The 24,348-nt window shown below is 40.9% G+C and overlaps 2 long non-coding RNA genes across 2 annotated transcripts; one reads left to right on the top strand and one right to left on the bottom strand.

The window, feature by feature from the left end:
- Positions 1–641: 641 nt before the first annotated feature.
- On the bottom strand, positions 642–11,557 carry LOC145448969 (uncharacterized). The gene is made up of 3 exons (XR_013918085.1): positions 11,231–11,557; positions 10,181–10,512; positions 642–704 (listed from the first exon to the last, which is right to left on the bottom strand). It is a non-coding gene; the product is annotated as an uncharacterized LOC145448969 (long non-coding RNA).
- A 9,893-nt stretch (positions 11,558–21,450) lies between these two features.
- LOC145448931 (uncharacterized) lies at positions 21,451–22,207 on the top strand. Its single transcript, XR_013918069.1, has 2 exons — positions 21,451–21,768; positions 21,840–22,207. It is a non-coding gene; the product is annotated as an uncharacterized LOC145448931 (long non-coding RNA).
- Positions 22,208–24,348: the final 2,141 nt, after the last annotated feature.

The raw sequence follows: 24,348 nt of genomic DNA, 5'->3' as shown, positions 1-24,348 counted from the left end.
TGCCATGGTCGGCCAGGCAATCCAGACAATTGGCCGCAATCAGTGAGTACACAACTGACATACGGCACGTTTCTGGAAAAAGCAACTCGGTAGCGGACACACTGTCGCGTACCACTGTCAACATTATCGACGACGGCCTGGATTTCCAAGCGATGGCACGAGAACAAACGGACCTTGATCTACGCGATACTAGCCTCGAGTTACAGCGGATTCCATTTGACGGTAGGTGGTCCACCTTGCTGTGTGATGTCAGCACTGGGACACCGAGGCCGGTGGTTCCACCATCTTGGCGACGACGGGTTTTCGACGCTGTACACACCTTGTCGCACCCTGGCATTAGGACTACCAAGAATTTGGTAAGCGGCAAATATGTGTGGAAGGGTCTTGCAAAAGACGTGAACCAGTGGAGCAGGTCTTGTATCGCCTGCCAACGGTCGAAAGTCACGCCCAAAAGGTGCCAGTCAGAGAGCATGTTCATATTATTGTTGTTCTGATTAAGGATTGAGTGTAGCTGTACTCGTCTGGCGTTCTAAGTATGGAAATTAGAGTTACGTAGTTAGTTAACTACTCAGTAGGATACGAGTTCCTACACTATTGATATTTATGAATGCGAACCATTCGATATCACCAAACAGAGTTATAAAAAGGGGTTAACAAGATTTTAACTGGAAACTGATCAGTCAACACAATGACTTGGACTCGGACTCGAGTCATAATACCATGACTCGGACTTGACCCTGTTCGCTGACTTGGACTCGTTGGTCGAATGAAAATGACTCAACCTGACTCGAGTAAAACTATATAAGTGAGATTGACTTCTGACTCAGAGCCTCGTGACTTGGTTACAACCCCGCCACAGATAGGCCTACATGTCTGAGTGTGACTTGATTAGAAAACGTGTGGTTCTCAACCTTTTTGACCTCGCGGCACACTTTGAAAACGAAAAATAGTTCGCGGCACACTAGCATAGTGGTTCTGACCTCTTTTGGCCTACGGCAGAGGCAAACTACCAGAATGCGTATGGCAGCAACTACAGTCTTACGTAGGTGGTCACTAATTTCTACCTTTTCGGAGCACTCAAGTAGGCTTTTATCTGCTTCAAAGAATAAATTAAGTTTTCTTTTATCTCTGAGGACATGTCACAAATACGTCTATTAATGGTAACAATTGACGTGGGGGTCGTTTTCAATTCTTCCCAAACATTTTTTCACAATTTTATTGCAGGCAGGAATAAGAAATTTCTTTGATTCCGTGTGAGGCTTTGAATTACCTCTGTTACCACATAAATGGCCTGCTGATATCTCGTTTAAACTTCATGCTGAGGTTAATTTCATAAGATTGGCTTGACAATAAAGTCTGCCCACTACCTCATAGTCGATGTAATCACGATCGCCACTAACAATTACAGATGTGTAGAGGTATATCTTGACAATGTCATAAAATACTATTCCAAATTTCAAGATTTTCAGTCAATGTATAAGCTAGCAATATTGTCACCGAAGTCAAGCATGTGTGTATATGTGTACTGTAAAGTGCAAACTACCCCACGTCAATGACGAAATGTCTGATTCGAATCGATTAAATTGAACCAATAATTAAAACCATGACTTTTTTATTTTGGTCATTTTTTACTAATAACAACTAAACTTAGGACGATTAAAAATCATGCCAGTCAAGATGACGACGCAAATCACACCAAATGAATAATTCCAGGCTCCGAATCTTGAAAGGGGAAATGTTGGTGGCTAGAATCGTCCGATATCTGTTCTAATATCAAGCCGACATGTTGTCTCAAATCAGAAGCAGACAAGACCATATCATCTTCATCCTCGAGCATAGCAGTTGATGTCTGGAGTGGTCTCTGCCCGCAAGGCGTTGATCTTTCTCGTCGCCTGATCTGATTTGCTAGTACCAGAGTCAGTATCCATGAACTGATCTGTCACTCCCAGCATCACTTCAATATTTGCTACGCGATTAGGACTCTTGGTTGTAGGTAATGCCGCACATGATCGTAAACAGACCAGAAATATTTAAAAAAAGGACGTTATGCAGCATTCCTACGGTCGGCAGTCATCATCAGAACATTCAGAAAATTCACTCCGTACCAATGCTGTATATCTAATATTCGACGACGATATCGAGGGTTCCAGCCACTCCATATCGTATACGGCCTGCAAATAGTCGGATCACACGGCATGTTTTTCGAAAGTATTTAAACAATTATGGCATGAATATAAAGCTTTTAAACAAAGTGTTTTCCGTGAGATGGCAAATGTCCGCATTCCAAGCTAGGCTCATTTTTCACCATACAGTTCCCGAATAGCGCTTTCATGATAACCAGAAATTTGATTAGCATTTGAACTAAAACAAAGACATATTTCACAAATTTGAATAGAATTATATTACCGTTATTTCGATTCAATATAATTAGTCTCATAAGGCACACCCAGATCATCAAAATTTTTCATAATTTTTATTGCAGAATTACAAAGTATTATCCTGGCTCTTTCAAAATATTTAATCATCTGGCATGATTTCAAGCTATAAGTAGGTTAAACTTCCATTAAAAATATCACATTTTCTTGAAAATTCTAGAATCAGCCCCCCATATTTTTTAACTAGCTCAACCAGGTCACTATACACCCTGTCTTTATAATTTAGATCAAGGGTGGGCAAACTACGGCCCGCGGGCCGCATGCAGCCCGCCACACCTTTCTGTGCGGCCCGCGAGAGTCTAAAGAAACTTATTGAAAATAATGATGAAATGCGAACTAAAAATCGAATTAACCCAGCGACCAGATTAAATTTTTTCTTAGTTTATTTCGCCATGATAATTCTAAGGCAGTGGTTTTCAAACTGGTGGCGCACCCCCTTGGGGACTTCAAAGCATCTGAAGGAGGCGCGAAGTTGAGCGCAACGGAAAAAAAATTCGCGCTTCGTAAGATTTATATCCCATTCATACTTATAGCTCTGTTTTTCGTCTCAATATTATATTTCAAAGTCTATCATCCACAGTCGTAAATGTCCATGCCATCATGTGATATGACGATAAGGGGCGCGCGAAATCTTTCACCGTCATAAAGGGGGGCGTGTCTTAAAAAGTTTGAGAACCACTGTTCTAATGTAAATACTTCCTATGTTATTTTTATATTTAATTTCTGACGCGCCAGCCCGATCTTAAGGCCCACGCAGTTTGAAAGGTTTCAACTGCTAGATATCACAGAAATCCTAAACGATATTGACATAATTCGGATCACCAGTGTGATTTCAGATTGACCACTCCAGTTTTAATTACTTCAGTGATGTGCTTATGAAAAACGATTCTTGTGTGTCTTATAGGTAGACTCGTTCTATGTATATGCATAAAACTAGTTTAGGGTATTTATATTTTATCTACACATAGTAGAAGCGTGTTTGAAGCTAACATGGTTATGCTGCTGTCAGCATTGTGTGTCCTGAAACTGAACCAAAAATGGAATTAGTAAATCTATGAACAGATCACTGCTCACAGATATAAATTTCAATCCTGTTCTAAGAATCGGGACAACCCACTTTCATCTCTATCGTTTTGACAAATTGGTTATTGAGGTCGACCAGCCTCTCGCCACTGTTTCTGACGCGTGTTCGATATCATCAAAGCAATGTTTGGATCGCTTTAAATAAGCATATGTATTATCTTCATGTCCTCACTAATCAAATACCAATATTGCGTTTTGGTTTACACTCCCAATTTTATATAGTGCGGCCCGCGAATGGATTCAGATATTGAATGCAGCCCGCGAGCTCAAAAGTTTGCCCACCGCTGATTTAGATAGTTATAAAAAAAGTGCCATATCTGTAATCACTCAAGGATGAATATCATAATATTATATGGCTGCCAAATCAGTTGTAAGCACTCACAAGATGTGTCATTAGCTATCCTGTTGTCGCCAGTATTATTATAATGCGATCGTAAATGGTGTATCAGATGCACGGAAAGCATCGAAGAAAGTGTGGGCAATACTGATGCCCAACAGTTCAACTCCAAAAGAACCAATGCGCGGTAATTGGGATGAAAAGTGGTGCAAAACTTGAAGGTGCTACCGATCCAATCCGCAAGTATCCGCTGACAGCCAAGATGTATCAAGCGGTCAAACCGTCTTCAAGGATCTTGCAAGTATTGATCTTCTTCCAAAGTGCCTGAACTTGCAAACGCAAAGTGCCTCCATAGAACCCTATGGAAGCGATGCTCCGAGGAGACTTGCGTTGAAAGAGACTACCTGAAAGTTACGGCAGCTCTAGCAGTGATAAGATGAAACACCGGTGCAACAGGTCTCTTCGATGTATCCGAATCGGCACGAATTCCGATGAACCCCAGAGTCAGATATGCAGGAATTAGAGACAACGCGATTCGAACTGAAAAATCTGACGTCCGATTTGACATAACCCGTAATCGAAAACGAATGATATTCTAAAATTGATGCAAGGAAATTTAAATCATATCCGTAGTGCAGTGTTGAGATGACTCGAGTCACCTTTTTCGTATGACTTGCCTTGACTCGAGTCACTTTGCTAAAATGACTCGGCTTGACTCGACTCGGCGTATCAGAAATGTGGATTGACTCGTGACTCGGAGCAAAATTCACGAGTCAATTTATTCAAGTCATCAGGTAATCGTCAAAATCACTGTATATAGTATATGGTCGGATTGTTCGCGAAACGCTGGTGTGAAACGCCGTGAGAGCGACAAATCATTCAATGATCGTGCATTTTACTGAGCCTCCCTTGTTCTCATAAATAAATTTTCCGCAATGCCGCTTACAGAGAGAGAGAGAGATATGATATTCTTTTTCGCCTGCACCATCGAGATGCTTTGACGACGGAGTTGCGATACGGCCCCATGAGGTCATCTAGTCTGCGCCGCCGGTTTTTTTCTCCTCCATGCTATCCGTGATTGCTGAGCGCCTAGCAGGATAGCTGCGGATACCAATTTTCGAGTCTTTGGTATGACCTGGCCGGGGATCGAACCCACGACCTACCGCTCGAGAAGCCGGACGCATAACCATTACACTATCTCGCTCGGTCAGCCTGCGTTTCCGTAAACTATAGTACCTTAGCCAAACCCCTTGTTTTATTGAAATTGAATTCGAACATAGTTTTTATGTTCCTCAACCATTGGCGCAGGCTCGAATGGTATAATATCAATTTGTAAATGGGTAATGTATTGCATCTTATGAATTCGATTTTCTATTATCTATTCGCCATCTTGACTGGTAACTGTAAACTGGAGCTATGCCACGTTTATGTGAGCGATACAGGGCCTTCATGCGTGTAATTTAACTCTATATTCGTTCATCGGTTCAGAATTAATGACCACGCAATCTATATTTCAGCCAACTAGAAAAATGCAACGACGTAATAATGCCTCATACTTCGAAAAGGCAACTTGACTTGAATTATGACTTGACTCGTGACTTGATTCGACTTGACTCGAGTTAAAATGTGCAATAACTCAAAATTACTCGTGACTCGAAAGTAGTGACTTGATCCCAAGACTGCCGAACTGCATCCATGGCTCTGGGATCTCCCTGTTGTACCGTTACTCCATCAATAAATTTTTCATGCCTTATTTTTATCATAAATTTGATTGTATACAATTGTATCGTTGAAGGAATCCAGTGTAATGTTGCCATAATATGTTCAATGAGCAACATCAACAGTGAATTTTGATAGTGTCACAAGGATCCAAATCTGTCATTTCAACTGTTCTGAATCCAACTGTGATCTTATGCTTGTCCATTTCAATGTTTGAAAACGTTCACATATGGAATAGCAGTTTTGAGTCAAAATCGGCAAAACGCGTCATACTTTATATCACTTAGCATGCATATAGGTACATTCAATCCCCTTCAAATTTGGCTATATCATAATTCAAGCATACCTGATTACTGGAAAAGCATCAAATTTGCATATATGCTCTAATTTTTAACAAATACAATTTTCAAAGTTGATTTTCTAAGCTTCTTAGTTCATCTGCGGAAGGAAATTTTCGTGTCAAATGATCTCCAATCTTGATCAAACTTGGCTCAATATCAAAAGTAGATGTGTTCTGCCTGGTTTTGTTTTTTAAAGAAAACAATAGAAAACTCAGTAACGTATTAGTGTCAAATCCACTTTCAGGTGATCTTTTTCTGCATAATTTGGAAACTCCAAGTATTCTACCAGGTGCTTTGGGGTCTGTGGATACCTAATCAATCATAATGTAAGCATGGTAAGCATTCCTTGAAGAGACATACTTACCGCCGTGCGAAGCGTCCGATTTGAAAATCCCCGCTCCCCCCAAATTTGGGCCCAAGGAATTATTTTGCGAAAGTAAAATTAACATAGAGTATAGAGCAGTGGTTCTCAACCTTTTTGACCTCGCGGACCGGTAAAATTTCACAATACATTTGGCGGACCACTGAACCTTAATTTTTTTTAATCAACCCCAAATGTAATGTATCCAGCCGTTTTTCTGCAAGTATGGTACTAGAGCAGGGGTGGCCAACCATTTTGCTATTCACTCCCGAATTTCGATTACTTATACGGCCTACTGCCGCGTTCCAGGACATACTCGCAATCAACTTAATGGACACCACTGTTCATATCCATTTCTGGTGAACTCCAGACTAATCTACTTTTTTATGTCGTCTTACCGAGGTCGACTTCCGAATTCTGTTACCTAAGTGTTGGGGGTGGTTTACCTAGGGCCCCTCCTCTCCATCACATCCGCGTAAGAGGTGTCCTACAAAAAGCCTAGAAGTGGGCCGTGCTACAAGTCGGCAGATACGGAATCAAAAATCCAGAAAATCGGCCTGGTGTAAATGACCGTTGTAGTTGACAAACACCATGGGTACCCCAAACAAACAAACACACGATGTAAAATCCGATGCAGTGAACAGATGCAAGAATGTCAAGACGACCATCGTTACGGTATCTCAATCTAGTATCTCAATCCGGCATCCCCATTAGGTAATGGATTGGGTATTTCTCTGGCTTTTTATTGTAAAGATGCTCTGACCACAGCAACGTATAGGGTCAAAGAATCGCATAAATCTGTGACGCTTCGTAACTTGCTACTAACCTGTCATGAATCAAACTGGGGCCTCCACCGTCAATGGGTGTGGTTGATACGCTAGTTTGCCCACATATAGCAGTATTTAGGACTGTGGTAAATAAATAAACTCGGGCAATTGGACCGTGATATTGGGGTGCGGCCGAAGATGTTCACCTTTTACCTGTCACCCAATCAGAACTGTGGGCAAAACAGGGACATGACGTAGGTTGATGACCTTTGTCTGTTTCTATTTGTAGTCGTATTATTTCCATGTCTTCTTCATCATTTTACACCATACCGATAGTACTTATTTTGATTCCTGAGAGGCCAACTTATAGAAAGGCCCACTTTTTGTAAGACATTGCTTTGCAGATCGGAGGACGAGTATAGGAGCCTATACCCAATAAACACTTTACAGACCAAAGATGTAGAAAAGCTTGACTTGATTTAGTAGATATTAGAGCTCGGCAGGTCGTAGAAAGGGGGATTTTGTGTCGACTCAATTCAATGTCTTTTCCATGTATTTCAAGAATGTAAATATTAAGCAGATACTACAGCGTTTTTCATCAGCGCGTGGGATGTAGATCCGCTGGTTAAAAGACCACCCTGGCACACTCCCTTCCTGCTTCACCTATTTAGGCATACCTGATCACAATAGCATGCCGTCACATATGCAATGGTATCCACTACCCATTACCTTGTATTATATAAAGATCATAAAACAGATAATAACATGAAATGAGTTGGAGAAGCGAAAACAAATTAGAATTGACATTATTGAAAAAGCCAAGACAACTAACAATACAATAAAACGAGAATTGAGAAACATAACTGAGTGGATAATATGTCTCTGCAATGAGTAATAAAATTGCTTTTAAGTGTAGGCAGATACAAAATATTACAGTTACTATGACAAAAATGCAGCTTACAATGAAAAAAAAAATCGATACATATTAGGATACAGCACATGAAAAGTTAACTGTATAGTCAATAGACCGAACCGAGAGCACCCAAATATCATCATATTACGGAAGTAGATACTGAGGTCAGCGGATTGCATGGATTCAGTGACAGAGAGGTTTATGTAACAGTTATGGCACAGTGCGCAAGGATTAGGTTGGAGAGATATATACTCAAGTCTAGAAAGTGGAATGATACTCTGCCTGGAAAGCTGAAGACCAAACAATATTGTGTACAGAGAACAAAACATTTAAGTGGCTGCACTAGACATTACCTAATTATTAGAATTGACAGCAAGATAACCAACAAGACATTAAAATGAGAATTAGTGCAGTTTCTTAGGCTGTAGTGATACTCAGCCAGGAAAGTAATTGATCTAGCAGAGAGCAAAACGTTGTAAATAAAGCGAGCGAAATCTCCGACAAATGATACGATAAAAGATTAGAATCGACAGTCTTACTAGAAGCAGAATAACTATCATGAGGGGTTAGTCAACAGAAGCCCGGGAAGTGACCATCAGAAATTACTGCATACTGGCCGAACAAATCCATGACCACTAACAAATTGTCTTTTAATAGTCAATATTGATACCAAATGACACCACCCTTATTTCACCGCAACATTTAGCAAATACAGCGCTGGAGTCAACCTTATATAAGCGCTAACGAAACGCCCCATTAGTTTTCCCATCTACTACTTAGCGCTTCGCGGATGGGAATACGCATTAAAGCGAACGGACGCGACTTGTCATACTCTTGCTATTTCTGCTCCTTATTTCTCTTCGTTCCTCTTCTCTGTCGCTTCCGCTTGAGAGATACAGTCGGACGCGTTTACGGATCGTGAATTCCCGGCTTAAGGGTGATTCCTCGTCCAATGGTCAGCACCTTGAAAATTGAGAACAATGTTGTTGCAAAATGCATGACAATTTGAAAGTTACATCATTCTAATTATTCCAGTTATGGCCGTGAATCGTTACAAGTGCGGTAACCATAAGAATTATTACTATACTTCAGCTACAATATATTGTAGAAAATAATTACCAATTCTTTTACTTTGATCGAGTCCCAAATATATGAAATATGTCAAAGAATTTGTTAAATTTTTTTGTATAATTGAACAGATTCCGAAATCTTCTCAAAGTGCACCTTTCAAAAATTTTATTTCAAGACTCCCAACATTTTACAATTCGAAGTTGGATGGCTTTACCAATACAAGCGAACAGTTTGTATCGCAATTGACAATTATGTAGAGAACGCTGCGAGACATGTCAGTAGGCCTACCCTAAAACGTTTCTCTGACATGGACATTAGGGCTCTTAAAAAATGACTTTTTTTCTCAAATCGTTCTGGCTACTTGATAAAATTGTTAGGTTACATAATTTAAGCCTACACAACAAATTTGGTTCAATTCCAACAAGTAGCCGCATTGCTACAGGAGAAGAAAGTTTCTATTTATTATATAAAAATAAATATAAAAAATTTGAAATTTTTCTGTTCACCCCATGTAAGTGTTAGGTTCTGTATAGAAACGATGTTCATCAAATTTGGTTCGATTCAAACATGTGGAAGCGGAGTTATTGCCATCGAAAAATTTGGATTTGAATAAAATAGTATTTACGGTGGGCACCACTATAATAAATAATTAAAGAATTGTGTCACGCTGTTATACTGTTCTTCGGGTTTCAATAACGTTTATCATGATGGTACTTTTGAAAGCAGTATTAAAATTTTGTACCACCAACCAGTTATCCAATTACTATCTATCTTCAAAGTAAATGCTCATTGCATGAAGCAGTTGTTGTAATGACTCGAGTCACGATCTTCTGTTGACTCGACTTGACTCAGGTCATCTTCTCAAAGTACGAAAATGACTTGACTCATTGCGCATGACTTGAGACTCAGACGGCCAAGACCGACATTTCATGGTTATTTCAAAGAATAGTACAGTAAACCGCTATTGGGATTTCGTCTATTGACACTGGTATTTGAAAATGTGACCAGAAACTGCTAAAAGTAAGGAAAATTAGTATATTATAAATGCGACCCACTCGATATCACAAAAATGTAAAAAGTTGGTTTAACAAGACTTGAATTGGAAACTGAGCAGCTAACACAATGACTTAGACTCTGACTCGAGTCATAATACCATAACTCGGTGGTGAATTGAAAATGAATCGAGTCAAAACTATAAAAGTGAGATTGACTTGTGACTCGGAGCCTTTGTGAATTGGTTACAACCCTGGCATGAAGCCTCAATAGTTACATGAGCGGGGTGACTAGACAAAGAACACAGTCACATTTGCAGCATATCATGAATGTCTCTTACCATATGTGATCTTGTTCAAATGGAGGTTGATGAAAGCGTATTTCCCATTCTTTCCGACTCTGCTATAATTACACCAGACTGGCAACCTTCTTCATGATGATTCTTGCTGACCGACCAATATTGTCGCCGCCAACGGTACTGAGTGCAAATGTCTGATATGTCAATATAGGAACAGAATTAGTTGACTGTTCATTAGGGCTCTTCAAAAATGACCTTTTCTCTCAAATCGTACTGGCTACTTGATAAAATTGTTAGGTTACCTAATTTAAGCCTAAATACAAAATTTGGTTCCATTCCAGCCAGTAACCGCTTTGCTACAGGAGAAGAAAATTGTGCTCACCGTAAATACCATTTTATTAAAATCCAAATTTTTCGACAGCAATAACTCCGCTTCCACTGGTTGGAATTGAACCAAATTTGGTGAGCATCGTTTCTATAGACAGCCTAACACTTTCATGGGGTGAACAGAAAATTTTCAAATTTTTTATTATTCATTTTTATACAATAAATGGAAACTTTCTTCTCCTGTAGCAAAGCGGTTACTGGCTGGAATTGAACCAAATTTTGTGTGCAGGCTTAAATTAGGTGACCTAACAATTTTATCAAGTAGCCAGTACGATTTGAGAAAATAAGTCATTTTTGAAGAGCCCTACTGTTCATGACCGTCCACGTTCAGAGTTGCATCTCAAATATGCTAAAATAGCCTAACCCTAAATATAATCCAAGCAATACGATCGTCCACTTTGACTGACTGAATTTCTAAAAATAATAAACGTAACACCTTGATAGCTTCCACATCTTACGTTTATATATACCGTCTGCTATGGGCACATCAAAGTATTTAAAAATAACAAAACAGATTCAACATACCACATCTCTTGCAAAGGCTTTTGCTTTCATTCAATTTGTCATCAAACTTCTTTAAATCCTCCTTTGTGGTGAGTGGCTTTGGAATTATTCTAGGATTAATTCCGATATCGTTTTATCATATACAATCTATGGCGGGATAAAAGTTTCGGTTAGTTCTAAAACGGACACAATTTTCCACACAAAAGTCAATTGCCACACGAAATGCCAAATGCTACGGTCTCATTTTACAAGGTATGGCGAGGAAACGTAGTGGTACGTTCCATTATAGCTAAACACCAATGAATTGCGGGTTCAAGCCTGACACGTCGACTCCATAAGTCCTACCGAAGTTTTGGCCGTTTATCTAGGCTCCTCCTCGCCATCTGATCCGCATAGCCATGTCTTAAAAAGCCTAGGAGTGGGCCGTGCTATAAGTGGGCAGATGGTTGCCGATGAACTCGGCACTTGGTGAATTCGGCCCTCGGGAAATTTTGAAATGAAGTGTATTTACAGCTATTAATATGAATTATCAAGCTAATAATAGTATTATCAAGTGATTCGTCAATCTTGTAAGGCGGTCAGGGCATCCGTAGATCACGCAGTCACGGCGTGATTAGATCACGGATTGCGTAGCCGCGGGAAATAACGCAGCGCTCATATACCGACCACGCGCGGTCTGCTTAGAATCGATGGCGTGAGGGACGGGCCTGTTTCGAGTAAGTTTTGAGAAGATGGATCTTGGCGTTGTATGTGAGATCGAAACTGTGGAAGATCAAGCGGCGCTTCTTCGTTTATCGATCACGACAAGCCAGTGTTGCTCATCAACAAATGTTTCGCATGATCACGTCAAAATAAATTATTTTTTGCCTTTGGAGAGACGATTCCACTCTGGGGTTAGGGTGTCTCGATAACAGGGTTGAAGGATCCCAAGATTACGATATCTACCGCGAGCCACGGCACGTTTAAATTTCCTTTTTGATACTGTTCATACATATTAAATGCATTTCTAATGCGAAGGTGTAATAGTGCCAATTCCTCCAAGGGCCGAGTTCACCAAATGAAGAGCATCGCGTTATTTCCCGCGATTACGCAATCTGTGATCTAATCACGCCGTGACTGTGTGATCTACGCATGCCCTGACCCCCCGTACAACATTGACAACCACTCAAAGTGCCAAAGTTCACCGGCAAACATTCCAGCAACCAATCATGGTGACCGGTACCGCTACGAGATCTACCACGGCCGAATTCACCAAGTGCCGAATTCACTAAGTGCCGAGTTCACTGGTAATCGGGCAGATACGGAATAATATTAATAAGAAACGGCCTGGTGTAAAATGACCAGTGTAGTCGAACCACCACCATGAACACCACAAGAAAACAAACAAACATCTAACATGGAAAAGAAATTACCTTTACAGCCTTTGACTAACACAGTTACCATTGAAACTAGAAATTTAGGTCTTATTCGAAAGCAGAATAACAACTGTTTTAGCGGACATATCAAATCAAATGGAAAGTTCATGTAAAATAGCCCAAAATATTATCTTACTGTGACCATATTCTATCAATATGGTCTGGCTAGCCAAATTCTCTGGGCCAACATAAACAAGCTGCGTTTGGTTTCAACGATTAATAATCTTGTCACTGGATTCGAGGTATAATTGCACTCAAATATCAAATATTGCTCCATTAATCAACATCAAGTTGAGAATGTCCATTCTTGCACCAACTTTTATAAAATCACGAATCAGTGTTCTACAGGTATGTATCTATATGACTTATATACCTAGAAAATTCAAGCAAAAATATTATGATATACCGTAGGTATAGGTACCGGTAATTCAGATGTTGGAAGCGACTTGGAAAACTAGATAATTATAGTGGTCTAATTTCACTAAATTAGAGCGAAATGCCAGCAATATAATTGTAATCTAATTCGAAAAAAAAAACGGTTCAGCTCTAATTTTAACCTGGAAAGCTGAAACTTTTCTATAGTTGTCTACACCTGTTTTGCTAGGCTTACCATACGTCCTCTTTTAAGTGGATTTGTCCTCTTTTTTGACTTTTTGGAAAGTGTCCTCGGAGGACGCCCTTTACCTCTTTTTTGAGATTTTGTCCTCTTTTTTGAAAATTTAGGTCAAATTTAGAGGAAAATGCGAGTGATATGCCGCAAATTAGCGCAGAAGTGAAGCTCCGGCGGGTATTTCGGAAGGAAAAGCGGTGATTTTAGCTCTGAGCGAAAAGAAGACCTTTTTTTTTAATCAACCGATCACGAAGTGGGAAAAATTTACCTGTTTTTGAGAATTCTTCTCCAGTTTTGCATGTCTGAAATTTCTGAAAAGTGTCCTCTTTTTGCATTTCCAAAATATGGTAAGCCTATGTTTTGCAGAAAGTCAAACAGCTCTAGGCGTCATATACTACAGGCAATTCGAAATACCCCATAAGCTATATGCTACTGCGTATATACTTTTAACCCGCTACCTCAGTCAGTCACAATTCCTATATATTTACGGCATTTACCATACAGGAAGAGCGAACTATATGCCAGGCTGCGACCTGTTGCGCGTCAAATCCTTGTCAGGCGCGACCACGCGATGACGTAAAATTTGAATCGCCGAAATATTCTAGAAGTCACGCATCGATAATCATATTCCTAAACGTACAACATCTCACTTATTTAGTTATTCTCTGAATAAAACTATTAGCCATACTCATTGAACATGCGAGATTACCGAAAGAGCGAATATATATATAATGAAGATCATATATATCCGAAGAAAACAAAACTGTTCGACCTTAGAGCAACAACACGAATATACAACACCGGTGACATCCTCACGCAATAAAACGAAGGGAGAACATTGTTTTCCAATGGATAGAACGAAGCTACCGCATGAGATCGAACAAAACCGGACGGGAATTCATCGTGATTGAATGTACCGACAAAGTCATCCTTTCTACGTATTTTAGTCATACCCGCGAGAGATAGAAAATTTGCATTATTAGGTTAACTACCGGATATAACGAAGCCTAATGCATGAGATGGAACAACACCGAGTATGAATTTATTCTGATTGAATATAACCACAAGACCACCCTACTACGTATTTTAGACATTCCCTCGACACTTGGAAAATCAGAACCTAATCGAGATGATCCCGGATGATCCTTTTACGGTTTTGTGTTTGCTGGGTATAAACCTCTAACACGTATGAAGGCATTCCCATCACCGAGAAATGAATTAATTTGGAAGTCATGTTCACGTTTACAAATTAGAATTGCCACCATACCCATTCACATTGCGATTTTTAGGTAGCGTGCCAGCACTGCAGGTAAAATGTAGGCTTAGTGCGCAACGTAATGTTGCAGGCGACAAATTCGAGAATTATGAAGTAAAGTTGATCAAATTATATCAGTTAACAAATTTCACCGACGCTGAGGTTTATTATCCCGCTTTGTTGGAACTACAATTGAACAGCGGCTGGCTGCCAGTAAGACTATTGAGGTATTGTTATCCTCACAGGAGCTTATACCATCTGCATGGAAATGCGTTTTGCATCCATGTAATGTATATATACGCATCTGGAGCAGGGATCATCAACCTTTTTGCAACGAAGAGCTACTTCTTGGGTACTGATTGAAGCGACATTTACTCTTGACATTTACCCGTACCAGCCGTAATCTCCCCTTTGATATTCATAGCACTGGGCAGGAATCACATTGCGGTAAGACGTATAAGCAATGCTCCCTTAAAGCTGCGCACGTGCGCAAATGGGCAGTGCTGACACGTTCTCTGCGCACAGAAAATCTTAAGTTGCGCACAAAAAATCCGAAGTGATGCCCTTTTTCAGTCGTTACGCACTGTTGTCCAAGGGTCTGTGCAGTGAGGTCGCGAGTGAGCGCAAACTCGTCAAAAATTAGAGGGAACATTGCTTATAAGAGAGTCAAAACATCTCATTTGAACTAGCAAACCATTAAGATGTTTTAAGAAATTACGCATTCTCCGCGCCATGTGTGTATGAATTATACAACAACAGTCAACTCAAATATACCATGTCACACAATAGACTGGATGTCATGGTATCTGTTTCTATATCAGTCAGCGGGAAGCCTGACACTGCAATATATCACTGTGGTATATTATATCACTGTGTTACATAACTTGACACAGCACATCTGAGTGAGTGTTCCAGATGTGCATTAGTGAGGCGTGCTCTGTGTTTATTTTAGAGAAAGGTCATGTCCGAAAAGTCCGATTCACAACGATAACTTGATACGATAACTGTCATCTTTTCCGTATCAACAAGGCATCAAAAGTTTGCTGCAGGGGCATCACTTCCGCTCAGAGCCCAAAATAACGTTTTTCTCTCCACATTGCCAGGTGGATGACTGAAAAAAAAAAGTATACTTTTCGCTCATAGCTAAAATCACCGCTTTTCCTTCCGGAATACCCGCCGGAGCTTCACTTCTGCGCTTATTTGCGGCATATCACTCGCATTTTCCTCTAAATTTGACATCAATTTTCAAAAAAGAGGACAAAATCTAAAAAGAGAGGACAAAAGGGCGTCCTCCGAGGACACTTTCGAAAAAGTCAAAAAAGAGGACAAATCCTCTTAAAAGAGGACGTATGGTAAGCCTAGATTATGATTACTATGATTATGATGCTGTCAGCATTGTGTGTCCTGGTACTGAACCAAAAGTGGAATTAGTAAATCTATGAAGAGATCACTGCTCAAAGATTTAAATTACAATCCCGTTATAAGAATCGGAACAACAAACTTTCATCTTTATAGTCTTGACAAATTGGTTATTGGGGTCGACAGCCCGTGAAATCTCACCACTGTTTCTGATGCGTGAACGATATCAAAGCAATGTTTGGTTTATTTGAAATAAGCATATATATTATCCCCATGTCCTCACGATATAATACAATAAGAATATTGCGTTTTGGTTTACAATCAAAATTTTATACAGTGCGGCCCACGAATGGATTCAGATGTTCAATGCGGCCCGCGAGCTCAGAAGTTTGCCCGTCTCTGTTATAGATTATGTAACATGCGACTCCGAGAAGTAGCCTACGCCTGAATGATAAGCAGCGAGAAGAAAGACCGACCTTGTGCTGACCGAAAACTTCGATATATATGCATCGATGTTTAATTGCCCATACGCGCATAAATGCCTGGCGCCGAATGTTCCTGTCCTGGCGATCCGAGTCCCACAACAAGACCAACGCCATATTGAGGAAACATTATTTGCCAGTAAAGAAATCGTTACGTCTTTTAGTTTAGTACGTTTGAGCTATTTCAATATCTTTTGACATAGCAGATAGGAGGTCATGAGCAGATAGGAGGTCATGAAATAGCATCACGTAACGAAGTCATTATACCAACTGGTATACCCGAAGATGTTATGTTATTAATTGGAGGGCCTACCTTTTCTTAAACACCTCACTCGATCAGCTTCACCGGTAAATCTGATTATGTGAGCAGAGAGAGATGATAAAAATTGATGGCAATATATATGCAATTCCCGATCATATTGACTGATTCAACCAGTGGCGGCTCGTCCTATAGGGCAACTGGGGCATTGCCCCACCTAAAATTCTGTTCAATAACAATTTAACCATTTATAGACGTACAGCAATCAATATATACCGAGATCACAGAGAAACCCGCGTTCTTTTTGTGCTTTCGCTTGCAAATGCCCATACATAGCGAAGTCTCTGCGAAAATCGAATTCTCTTCTGTTTTCGCTTTGTGAATGCCTAGCCGGGGCTTGCCCCGGTAGCGCTCATAACAAGCTTTCACTATCTATTACCTCAAAGCCGCGCACAATAAAGAAACGGTGCTTTACTCTCTCATATTCGTAAAGTGGCCGAGCAAGTGGGGCAACTGTGCCTGGTTGCCCCTAAAGTGTGCTGTAACCATCGTATCTATATCTGAACTCGGTTACCGTAATATGCGTTGAGTCGACCTTTGCTGGTATGGGTCGATTTTGACGGTGTTTCGCACCATGATAATTCTTGAAACTTGGTATGATATGTTGTGAAGGTAGTATTTAGCACTGCTCCAAGTTTCAGGCTTGCTACTTAAAGATAAGGGTAGTAATTTCGTTTCCGAAGTTCAGTGTGTGCTGATCTATCATGTACTGTACATTGTACAGCAAACAGATTTTACTCAAAAGCCGGTATTGGTCTCCATTGATTTTGACGATGTTCCATACCGAGATCGGTCATGACATTTGGCACGGTAAGTCTTAATGTTAGTGTCGACCGCTGTAACAAGTTTGCCACTGAACTATGTGGGTGGTAATTTCGTTTCCAAAGTCGAGTGAGAGCTGACTCTTCATGTAACAATCGGTATTCAGAGAGCGCAACTCAATAATGAGTTTGAGCACGGCTGGAGTCGGACTTCGCGGTCTGTCGAGCTCGACTTCGAGCTGTTTGGTATTCAGAGACGATGTGCGGTAGCTGGCGAGCTGAGAATTTGGCAGTCGAGTGCGCGATTTCCGAGTCGAGCCGGGGGCTGTCTCAAGTAGAGCCCGACCGATATTGGATTTCTGAGCCGATACCGATAAGACCGATATTCAGTACCTCCAACGATAACCTCGACATATTCAGCCGATATTCAAAAGATGTGGAATCTAGCTCAAGGTCCATATTTAACACCTCATAGCATTTATTTCAACAACTTTAAAGCCATTGATATGCTTGAACATGAAATAAATGATTTAGGGGCTATAAAAATATATCAAAAATGCACCAATCCAGCAGTTGCAGATTACAGTTCACGAAGCACAATTTCTCGGCCCTTTCTCCAAGGAGTGAACTTCTGTGGTCTTCCATAAATGATGTATATAGTACCAAACACAGTGAGCAGTCTTTCACTTGGTACCATAGTTAGTGGCACAGCAAGAATTGGAAATCTTTCTTCATTTCGGTTCCACCGCTCCCTTGCAGGGGATCTTTCCTTCAAGGTTTCACTAAATATTGATATTCCTCTGGCAGTGCACCTGGAGCCTTCAGCACATCATTAACAAATAGCTGAAGTGGATGAGCAAATCAACTCAAATTGTCCACGTCTGCAACTGCTCCACCCATCCCCTTGCCCTTAGGCCTAGACCACTGGTTCCCAACGTGGGCGATTTGTCGGTCCAGGGGGGCGAAAATAGCCAAGGGGGCGATAGGGGGGCGAAAACGGACGAAGGGGGCGATAGGTGGGCGATGGCGCGTTGAAATGGCTATATTGGCGTCCATGACCGTAACTGCCACACCCAAACCCCCAATTGGGATGGGGGGCCCGAGCGCGAAGGGAACCCACAATTTTTTCGTGAATTAACATTAATTATAGAGTATTATTTTGGAAATTTAGGCAACTTTTTCGAAAAATTTTCGCGCTGCGCGGCATTTCGTGGTCACGTATTTCTTGCTTATTGGATACCCTTCCTCCAAGAAATGATACGCATGAGTTATAGAAATGGACATCTCGGCGTCAGCCATTATCACACCATGACGCACCAAGACATATGAAGTTTCAGGCCATGTAACATGCGACTCCGAGAAGTGTGCCAGAACGAGAAAACCTTGGCGGAAATGGACTGACTTTATGTTGACCGACTTCGATATATATACGATATACATATATATATTTAATTGACCATAGGCGCCTAAATGGCTGGCGCCAAATGTTCCTGTCCTGGCAATCAGAACCTCACAAAAAATCCCATCTCGCAGAGAAAAATTAATTATTGCCAGTGCAGAAATACCAATTTCTAGTCTTGTGCGTCTTTTAGTTTAGTACGTATGGGCGATTTGAATAGCTTTTGACATAGCAGACAGGCCACGAAATATCATCACGTAACGAAGTCAATCTACCCACGGGTCCGCTCGAATATGTTCAATTATTATTTAGGAGCCTTACATTTTCCAAAACACCTCACGCAGCTTTACCGGTAAATCTGAATACATGAGCAAAGAGAGGATAAAAAATTGACAGCAATATGCAATTCCTGATCATATTTACCGATTCAACCATGAATGATATAAATTTTTCGCGCTTCGCGCGAATTAAGACGACTAACTAAACAGTCCAACAATTTGTGCTGAGAAGTAGCGGTAAAGAGGTATCGGGGAAGTTGGGTCTGAGGGGTGCAGAAGTTTGCTTTATCGCCCTATGGAGGGGGGGTCAAGACCAACGCGGGGGGGGGGGGGCGGACGAAGTGCTGTTACGGTCCTTTTGGAATCAAGTCGGAGAAATCACCTTGTTTATTAGTCAACTCACCAATGTTTAACTGGAAAAGTGTAATTTGGAGGTCCAGCCGAAAAGTTGACCTTTTTTCTTAGTCAACTCGCCGGTGATTTCAGACTAAATGCCCATTTTTCGGTTACCAATATTTGGGGGGCGATGATCGGTGTGGAGTTTGAAAAGGGGGCGATGAGTCGAAAAAGGTTGGGAACCACTGGCCTAGACCATGACCAGCATTTCAACAATCAATTGATCAATAATAATTGGCCAATGTCATCATGGAATCAAATATTTTTGTATCAATTATTGGCTTTACTCCACGTTTGCTTGATTTTCTTTCCCTCTATGCTCGCATATTTCCTATTATGGTGGCCCCGCAGGCCTCAGTCAGACGACTTCACATAACTGGTATAAATAGCTCTGTTGGTCTTGGTACGGAACCAATAGCACTATCTTCAGAAAAACGTTTCGATGCGACGCTTTTCTCTTATCATCACGAGGGTCAGTCCAGCATGATTGAAGTTCTCATTTCTCTTACTGATTGAAATCTTCTGGAGACAACTATCCATCCAGCTGCACTCTGTCTTCATGGTGATCGATTACTGCAGGGTGATTCCCACGAAGTCAGTGGGGCATAACGGTGGTAAGTTATCTAAAATATTTTTCAGATAGGCACGCCGACTTCCTGTATGCAGTATGCATTATATGCAGCCATTTGGCCATTTATTTTTATAATTTACCGTCCTCACGTCTTCTATCGACTTCTCGGACTACCTGCCACCATGTTGTGACGTCACGAAAATGGCCGATATTTTTTGACCTTCAATGGCCGATACCGATATTTCTCTCCAAGCGTGATATCGACTCGATATTATCGGCGAGCCGATAATCGGTCCGGCTCTAGTCTCAAGGCTTTACTCGAACGCTTTGCACTGACTTTTCTGGTAGTATGCTGCGGGATGATGGGCTGTGCACATGTAACAGACCTACGTCTGTAGTTGATCACAAACGATTCATCAATGCTGCAGAGACTTTATTATGCGTCCGTCCGCCGAAGCGGCCAGAAGCCAAAGAGGAAGTGAAAGCACGATGCGATAATACTACAACTGACGTAAGGGGCAGTATAGAGCGCGGCTGCCACACTATTCCCCGCCAAACTTGAGAAGTGCCTATAAAAGCACTCTCACAAACTACAATAAAAAAAAACAGCAACATCAAAACCGACAAGTTCAAAATCATCAACAAAATCGCAAACATCCGCATGACCGCATCACATTAGCAGAACGCTAGCCCTAAACTAACATCAATGAACAATTCCCTAAACTAAAACCCTAACAACGCCGCGCCACATCAACGGGAGAGTCACATGCTCCATCCCCTATTTATAACATCGGACCGGGAGAGTCACAAGCTCCATCCCCTCCACGCGCGCTCACATCAGTTCCACCAGTGAAACAGTCATTACGAAGTGAGGCCATCAGTCAAGTCTTCAAACTTCTCACATCGATGCAAAACTGCTTCTTCAATCGGTTTAGATAGCCAATGCCGTAATTGAATTTCCGCCCATCTTTCAGCATACCGGTACTGTCCAGGAATCTTCAGAATTGCAGCCAAATTAATGAAGTAACGTTTTTAGCGTGCTCGCCATTGTAACAGACCTACGTCTGTAGTTGATCACAAACGATTCATCAATGCTGCAGAGACTTTATTATGCGTCCGTCCGCCGAAGCGGCCAGAAGCCAAAGAGGAAGTGAAAGCACGATGCGATAATACTACAACTGACGTAAGGGGCAGTATAGAGCGCGGCTGCCACACACATATATTAATCGTATTTATGATCTTAATGGTAAACTATACCGGTATAGTACATTGTAAAGTCCACAGAGTTCGATCATTTTCATGTAATATCTCGCTTTAATAAGCTGTATAATAGTGTACTGTATATCAATGAAATGGTAGTTGTGAAGTATGTCAGTGATGTGGTACATACAAGCCTTGCTTTTTCGCAGTTTTCTCGATGTGTCTGCCACATGATAATGTTTAGGAAAGCAAACTATATTGTTGGATTTCAACAGAAACATTTTTCCAGTTACAGTTATGTCAAAATTAAGGTTTAGTTTGGCTGACAAGAGCAGTCTTATGACTCTTGTAAGCGCAAAGCTGGATGTACTTGAGGATAAACGAAATGATGGAAATTCTATTCAAAGGAAAAATGCTGCATGGGAAGATCTTGCCGTTCAATACAATTCCTTCCCGGATGCTCAAAAGGTATCATCCAAGCAGCTTAAGAATGTTGGAATAACATGAAGGCGAGGTAAGATTTTTGATGAAATTCTAGGAATATGCCGAGGCCAGTTCTAATGCGTAGCGTATGCATTTCAACAGACCGAAAGAAGATATAACAGAGGAACGTACCCACCTGGCTGCAACTGGCGGAGGTCCTCCAACCAAGGCAGTACCAGAGATGTCACAGATGATCCATAGCAAGATACCGGAACAATTCGAGCCACTCCAGAACGATTTTGATTCTGACCAAGTGGTGTTTTTGAACGTTTCCGTAGCATCGACATCTGCAGGTACGGTATTCCATGATAATGGGTCCACACTTCATTGATAGAAGCACCATATCAAGCAGTGATCCCCGCTATTAGTAGTCAACGGTATTCGCTGTTGATATTTGAGCATCGCTGTCTCTGGTTATGTAGGTTTTGCTGCGTGTTGGGTTGCCGCTTAGCTGCGATTCCTGTACATACCAAATTTGTGCCATACCTCCAAAATCGCTTCGTATAATAACTGTAAAACCTTATATTCGCAAACCCGAAAGCTAACACTGACCAGAATTAGCACTGCGCATTGATTGATAGTCATGAGGACCATAGCCAGTTAATGGTGATCAGGGTCTGGGGCATATCCACGATGTGATGTTGACATCGATAATGTTTATTATTAATGAACGTTAACTAAAATCTGTGTAAATATATACAGATACATGACTAAAATTCTGGGCAAAGCTTTATAAGCATATATACGTTATTTAGAATTTATACGCATTTGCTATGCAATGAGTGCTTTCTATATCATATATTCCAATTTCAGATGTAAGTTTCACGACTGCAACTCCGGCTTCAAGGCCGGTGGTGAAAGAAACGGAAAAGACAGAGATGCCAAGGAAGAAACCAAAAAGAGCTGAAGTTGACAACTTCACATCGAATGCCGTGTTCTTGGAGTATGAGTTGAAAGCGGAAAAGATTAAATTGGAAATTGACTGCTTGCAACAGCAAAGGCTCTTAGAAGAGAAGCAGCAGTCCGTTGCTGATCTGCAGTCGGTACTTGTGACCAAGCAGCTGTTGATGGCAGATGCAAGGCAAAAGCTTGAAGGCTTGCCTTCACCAGTCCCACTAGAAACTGGTCTACCTACTTTATAAAAGCTTTCGATTTAAGATTCATTGCTTCTGCTTGCAGCACCGTGATGCAAATATTTTTTGTGCCATTTACCTGCGCATTATTGATGTTACTATGCTTGTACTTGCAGCAATGTGACATGAATGCTTTCCTTGTGCCATACCCGTTTAACTGTGGATTATTGATTGTTACTATGCTTGTACTTGCAGCAATGCGACATGAATGCTTTCCTTGTGCCATACCCGTTTAACTGTGGATTATTGATAGTTACTATGCTTGTACTTGCAGCAATGTGACATGAATGCTTTCCTTGTGCCATACCCGTTTAACTGTGGATTATTGATAGTTACTATGCTTGTACTTGCAGCAATGTGACATGAATGCTTTCCTTGTGCCATACCCGTTTAACTGTGGATTATTGATAGTTACTATGCTTGTACTTGCAACAATGTGACATGAATGCTTTCCTTGTGCCATACCCATTTAACTGTGGATTATTGATAGTTACTATGCTTGTACTTGCAACAATGTGACATGAATGCTTTCCTTGTGCCATACCCATTTAACTGTGGAATATTGATAGTTACTATGCTTGTACTTGCAGTTGTGACATGAATGCTTTTCTTGTGCCATACCCTTTTAACCGTGCATTATTGATAGTTACTAGGCCTCTAGTCTTTAATATTATTGGTGATGTTATATGCATTTTCTTTAATGGGTCGATACGTCTAGGCATTTTCCCAGATGCACTGAAAACTGCCAGAGTAATGCCAGTGTTTAAGAAAGGCTGTAAAAAGCTAATTTCTAACTACCGACCAATATCTGTTTTGCCAAATCTTGCCACGGTTTTTGAGAAACTGATTGACTGCCGACTCAAAAACTTTTTTGAATTGAATGCAGTACTGTCTCCGACTCAGCATGGATTCCGATCCAACCACAACACCAACCATGCAATACTATCAATTGTAACGGACTATTACAAAACCATCAAGCAAAAAGAAAATGGCTGCAGCATTTTTATCGATCTCCGCAAAGCTTTCGACACAGTTAACCACAGAATCTTAAGATACAAGCTAGAACACTATGGAATCAGGGGTATTGCAGCAACTCTACTTGAAAGCTACCTGGCAAACCGCAAACAATTTGTTAAACTGGGGACATTAAGAACGACTACCAGAGATATAACTTGTGGAGTGTCACAAGGCTCAGTCCTTGGACCGACTTTTTTCCTCATTTATAATAACGACATTGTTAATGCATCTTTATTCCGCACAACGCTATTTGCTGATGATACTCACCTCTTCATAACCTTCAACACTGTCGATGGTTTGCATGCATCTGTGAATAGGGAACTCCCAAAAGTGTCGAGATGGCTCCAAGCAAACAAACTAAGTTTGAATGCAGATAAGACCGAGATGCTCGTTTTAAATAATGCCAGTCATAATTTCACTGTGAACATCAATCATAAACAAATTTCAATATGTGACTCAGC

The sequence above is a fragment of the Botryllus schlosseri genome, chromosome 10 (genome assembly GCF_051294905.1).
Source record: "Botryllus schlosseri isolate E-star chromosome 10, Bs_hap1, whole genome shotgun sequence".
Taxonomy (NCBI): domain Eukaryota; kingdom Metazoa; phylum Chordata; class Ascidiacea; order Stolidobranchia; family Styelidae; genus Botryllus; species Botryllus schlosseri.
This window is presented reverse-complemented; position numbering and strand designations above follow the sequence as displayed.